We start from the raw sequence: 5,837 nt of genomic DNA on the forward strand, positions 1-5,837 counted from the left end.
CCAGGGAAAATAGCAATAATTCAACCCAGAGCCCGGACTCGGTGAGCACAATGAACAATACCTTGATTTGAAGAAAAGAGTTAAAAAAATTCCAATTTTTGTGCGGTGCAAGATTCTTCTGTTCGTGAGCTCCATGCACAATTTTGTGAAGTTTGGATCTCCGAGGAACTCGTGGCAAAAAAGACAAAATCAAGTGTGAACAATGTGATTCTCAAAAGTTTCCCAGACATCCAAAATTTGTCTTTTTTGCAACGAACTCCTCGGATATCCAAACTTCACAAAATTTTGAACGGAGTTCACGCACAGGAACATCTTGCACCATAAAAGAAATTAGAACTTTTTTCTATTTCAATTCACGGTACTGTTCATGCCTTCGCTCACCTGAGCCCGGGCACCAAATGGCCGCTTCCGGAAAATAGCTACTGTCCCTTGTTTTGGTCATGTCTAAATGCCTTTCCATTATATCCCTTGCAGAGCTGCTAGCCTTCTTATGCCTTTTCTATGTCATGTGTCATATTTTTCTGTTACAAAGTCGTGCCACATTATAGACGGTGATTGTGCATGTCTAACTTCATTGCGATTCACGTCGTTGTCATTGCTTTTTTTCATAGACAAAATGTACTGTGACATAAGGGGTTGACGGAATACCCTGCCATCTAAGGAGAGACGTGCAAGTACATATTTCCTGTTAAAATTTCCTGAAGTATGTGCTCTCTTTGGACACGTGGTCAAGCCACACAATGTTTTGCTAGTACAGTCAAGGATCAACACATCTCATTAATCATGAAGAACTACCATGTATTTAATAATATTGGAAGAAAATGATTTCAGTATTTCCTATATTTTTGTATGGTAAGTACATGAATGCATGAACAATTGCACACTATTGATTTGATATATTTAAGATGTATCCGCAACAAAGTCTTGTATCACAGTTCTTACTGCGACAGCAATCCTAACTGAGTGGGTATTTCCATCTGACCATGTCAAGCTCCCAAAGGTAAACCCGCCTTGCACTCTCCGCCTTGTAGTAAACGACACCCTAAATGTCATGCTTGTGCTACTACCTTTGGCGAATGTGACCATTGATGGCTCCACGGACATGACCACCCCTGCTGGAGCTTCAAGCACCGCATGATAAGTCGTTCCGACCGCCCCCACATTTGTGATAGTGCGTTGAACCGTGACATGGTCCTTGAGGTCCGGAATAGCGATCGACGGGAGATTGAGATTGAGTTGGTAGGATTCGCAACCATGTAACAATCCTATGGTGCAGTTAAAAAACTTGTTGTACTCTCTTGCATCCACGTTGTAAACCAAGCCAGGGTCACTAGCTCTGTCTGGGTTTATGTGGCCACCACCAAAGTCGAAAGGATCAGCCACCTTCCTCGGGACCGTCTCTGCTTCGATCGGCGCACCAAAACCATCGGTCACTGACGCTAGAATCATCACAAAGAAACAAGTTAGTAATATAAGATAAACTAGCTAGAAGAACTTTGCATATAAACATTGTGCATACCTGTGGTGACAATTGCAGACTTGATCATAGCAGGTGACCAATCAGGGTGAATCGACTTAAGCAGTGTGGTCACCGCAGAGACATGTGGACATGCCATGGATGTACCAGAAAATAACACATAGGAGCCACGAACAGCTGCTAAGATGCTAACACCCGGCGCAGTTATGTCGGGCTGTCAAAACATCCACAGAGATAAAAGTCTTAAATCCGAAGACGGTCACAGAAGTTAGTTAAAAAGCACCACAAGTATTTGTGCAAAAAAGGGGGGACCGCAAGTGCAATTATTTTGTCTTTGAGTTATAAATTTCACAGTGGGAGTACCTTGAGTATGCCTGGATATAGGGGGCTCGGACCTCTGGAGGAGAATGAAGCAACCCTCGGCGATAGCACCCCGTCTCCGACAACAGTCATGGTAGGTGATACCTTCACAATGGGATTCCTATCATGACAAAAAACATTCACAAATTAGTTATTGGAGAAAGAAAATATATGAAGATTGACCCTGTTCCAGACAACGCGACTTCTTACTCTGTGTTCTTCCAGTAAGATGCAATTTTCTGTGCGATTTCGTAGTCTACCACAACGCATGGCATGCCGGCCTTGCACGCCATCAGGGAGTCCAAGCTATTCATGTTGTACTACGCGAAGATGAGGCCCTTGGCTCCGGCACTCACGGTACGGTTGATGGTGCGGGGTAGCTCTACCCAAGGCAACATGCTCGGAGCCTCCCTCGGTGCATAGCACAACACGATCTTGCCGGTCACATTGCTTGATGCTAACTACTCCTCCATGCAGCTGCGCAAAAGTTTTAAATTGAATATGGTTTGATAAACTGTGGAACTAATAACAATCTAACTTGTCAATTGAGTGTGTTATGTCGCTACCTTCCTGCATGAACAAGCTCCTTAAAGTCGTCGCTGTTCAGAGTAGAGTTGTAGTAAAGAGATTGTCCCTGCGTTTAAGATCAAATACAAATGAGAGAGTAAGTTTTTCTTTTTCAAGAAAGTTAAATGAACGCCTATACGATTATGTTTCGGCGCACGCTAATTTGACACTTGACGTATCATACGACTTCCCGCCAAAAAAGAGTAAAACCTATACGATTATGGTAAGTCAGTTGTCTTCTTTCAACTAAAAACAGTTTGTTAGTTAACTTGTACCTAGCATATGTAATGATGTAAATTATCGACTTTTATCTAGCTAGGATGTTTCTATTCCTTGAGAGTGGACGTATTTGGGTGCATTTTCCTATATATTTTTTAAAAAAGGAAATATCAAAACAAGTACTTGAAGAAACGTACATACCACAAGCTTTTCTTTGTTTCCGAGAGATATGAAGGTTGGGAAGGCCCGGTCCATCGTGTTAGCGGCCACTGTCGTGACCCATGGCACGACATTCGTCACCGTTTGTGGTGCTGGGCCATCATTCCCGGCAGAGAAGATAACTGAGATCCCTCTCAAGACAGCATGAAGTGTCCCAAGGAACTCATGACCGGCACCCCTTCCCAGTGAGAGCGATAAGACATCTACACCATCATGTATGGCATCGTCAATGGCTGCAAGGATGCTCGCGTCACTGGCTACTGTGTTCGGGCCCCATAACACCTTGTAAATTGCTAGCCGTGCACGTGGTGCCCCGCCACGTGCCATGCCGGTGGCTAGGCCCGCATAGCTCACACCCTGCACTTCTCCTCCGGCAATCGTCGAGGCAACATGAGTGCCATGGCCGCTGAAATCCCGAGGTGACATGTACTCACCCTTGAGGTGAGGGGTTGTGTGCGGCGTCCCTCGCGTTCCTCGCGTCGCCACCGCCCTGGGCGACTCGGGGGCTCTCCAACCCTAGGGCCGCCGCCGTCCTCTCCTTCTCCCCTCGCGCCGCCACCGGGTGACGCCACAGGGTGAAACCCGCGTGGCAGACGGCGGCGGCGGGGGGACTCCCTCTCCCGACTCCCCTTCCTCCGCGGCGGCGGATCTAGGCGGCAGGCGGCGGTGGCCTGCGGCGCTCGCGGTTTGGCGCGAGGTGGCAGGCCTCGGCGAGCGGTGGCGGGGCGCGGGGCACGCGACGGCGAGCCTCGGCAGGCGGTGGCGGCTGCGCGCGGGGCTGATTCCGGGGCGGCGGCGCGGGCATGGATCCATCGCGGATCTGATCCTGCGGGCGCGGTCTTGGCTTCCCCTGCTCGGCCGGCGGGTCTCGGTGGGGGGCTTCTCCTTGCTGAGGCAGCGGGATCATCCAGATCCCGGCAAGGATGACGGCGACCCGTGCACGAGGAATGGAGGTCTTCGATCAGATCCAGGTGAAAACCTGCTATTGGCTATTGCCAAGGCCGGCGATGGCGATGCTGTCTGCGTCGTTCCCTTCCTGAAGGAATCGTCGTGGAGAAGTTCAAGGCCACTCTCTGCTACATCCGGGGGAAATCCTAGATCAGTAGACCGGATGACGGCGGCTCTCTGGTGTCGTTTCCCCCTGGGGGCGTCATTCTTGGAGGTGCACACGGGCTCAAGGGACTAGAGGACGGCGACTTTGGTGGAGCGGTGCTTCATCTTACACATTGATGGTGGCGGATCTCGGCGGCGTGGCGCTGTGGAGACTTGGCGTCTGATGCGCGGAGATGGACTCGTGCAGGAGGTGGAAGCTGTCTGGCGTCATGGTGGCGTTGATGGCAGATAGGCCTGGCAAGGTCGGTGCAGCAGTACAGCTCTGAAGATGGATTGGTGGCAGGCGGCTGCGGCGGCCTCATACCCGGCAGGGGTCCTGGTTGAGAAGCACGCCGGACTGGTGGGTGCCTATACCAGGCAGGCGTCCTGGATGGGACCTCAAGTCTTTAGATGTTTAGGTTTGGCTGCGTGGTCTGTTTGGTATTAGGCTCAGACTTTCAGCGCCCCTACATCAACTGGATAGGGATAGCGACAGTTGTTGCTTGTTTTGGTGGCTTTAGACTTATTGTTGTATGACTCTGTACGGTCTTGTGTCAATAATTAAAAAAATGGCCGTATGCATCGCCCAGATGCAGAGGCCGGGGTCGTCCTCCTTTTCTACAAAAAACTCACCCTTGAGGTGCATGGCATTAATTCCCTCAGAGTACCACCGTGCGCCGATGATCTTTCTATTGCAACTCGTTGCATTGAACGTTGTTCCGGTCTGGCATATGCCTTTCCACCGTGCCTGCACAGGGCCGTATCTGTTGTCATCAAAACTTCATGATTCAGGCCATATGCCTGAAACAAAACCAAGCACGGAGTCAACCGATGTCCATTTCTAATGTCTGGCTTGGGTTTCAACAACTTCTGGATTTAAACTAGAAATTTGATTACAAACCTGAATCGATCACCCCGATGATGATATCTTCACCGTAATTCTCTTTTCGGAGGAGGTCAGTTTGTTGTGGTGATTTGTTGTGTCCAAGGCCAAGGAAGTCCCAGCTTCGAGTTGTGTGCGCCTTGTGGTAAGTGTTAGGCTTCACACTTATAACTTCAGGAAATTCTACAATTGTAGTATCCAATGTGAATTACTCCGCAAAAAACATATAAAGACACCCTGCAAAGAAAAACATATAAAGACAGCAAATGTTTATCACTTACTTGCCAACGTCCTAGCTTGGGTTTTGGTGAGCATTGCCGCGAACCCAGAGAATCCGTGTTTGTAACTGTAAACTATCGACTTCAATCATTCATCTTTGCTGTTGCAGACAAGACATAATGTTAGCACAGTACTACTATATAGTAACATGGAATACTAGCTAGCCAGTACCTCCCAAGAACGGAGGTTAGTATGTCATGGTGTGACGCCGTGACAGCAGATGGATCGTCATGTTTCTTCTCCCCCATGTACACTATGTGGAGCTGAAATAAACATGCGAAGAGAGGTCAAAAAACAATTTCAGAACAAGCCAAAGTTAAAGTCTTGCGAACAAGGAGGAATCATAACTTACTTTGCTCGACGCATTTGCGGAAAGAGGCAACAGTGTGACCACCAGTAGCAGAGCACAGCAGGAGAAAGCTATCCTCGAATCCATGTCTGATCTCGAGAAGAGTGTTATGTTCTTCTCTCCTGTCGCGTGTATGTATATATAACATAGGAGCCAGGTGCTATCCATGGGGTGCAAGAAGAAAGAAGAGTTCAAAAGAACATTGCGTGTTTCAAAAGAACACGTGATCGAGGAGAACAATCGGACTAGACGACCATGTCGTATCTACCACCATTAAACAACTTGAAACAGACTTAATGACACGAGGTCGACCTGAAAACAACAAGCTTCGTTTAATCAGTGGGCATAAAATTATAAAATCAACCGTGGGGGCTGCAAGAACCGTTCAAACA

The 5,837-nt window shown here is 48.3% G+C and overlaps 1 pseudogene; it reads right to left on the reverse strand.

The window, feature by feature from the left end:
* Positions 1-777: 777 nt before the first annotated feature.
* LOC125543178 lies at positions 778-5,569 on the reverse strand (annotated as a pseudogene).
* Between the last annotated feature and the right edge of the window lie 268 nt (positions 5,570-5,837).

This window comes from Triticum urartu, chromosome 3 (genome assembly GCF_003073215.2).
Source record: "Triticum urartu cultivar G1812 chromosome 3, Tu2.1, whole genome shotgun sequence".
Lineage (NCBI taxonomy): Eukaryota > Viridiplantae > Streptophyta > Magnoliopsida > Poales > Poaceae > Triticum > Triticum urartu.